Here is a 350-nt window from a genome sequence, read left to right on the forward strand (position 1 = left end):
ACGTGCTCGCCTTGGAAGCAAGACGGTGCAGAGCAACACAGGTTTGATTCCCGTGTCTGCGCTGTGCTTAGAAACCTCTGGGTAGTACGCGCATTATAAATAACCAATTACAATATTTAAAACTGCAATTGTTTTCCTTCCGATATGACTGCTTAAATAAAATATGAGTGTTATATCCAGTTCCTGGCCTGCAACAGGCCATGGGGTATCGGTCCCTTTGAGGCTCAGAGCTGGGCAATTTATGACCTCTGAAAGGGTGGTTGTCATGGGACTCTTTGTCAGAAAGGTCTTTGAAGGTCAGTCGCTCAGAGTAATCACGTGAGCTCGATGTCACAAATGCCAGATTTCAT

The sequence above is a fragment of the Ambystoma mexicanum genome, chromosome 2p, assembly GCF_040938575.1.
Source record: "Ambystoma mexicanum isolate Mex_15411 chromosome 2p, UKY_AmexF1_1, whole genome shotgun sequence".
In the NCBI taxonomy this organism is placed as follows: Eukaryota; Metazoa; Chordata; class Amphibia; order Caudata; family Ambystomatidae; genus Ambystoma; species Ambystoma mexicanum.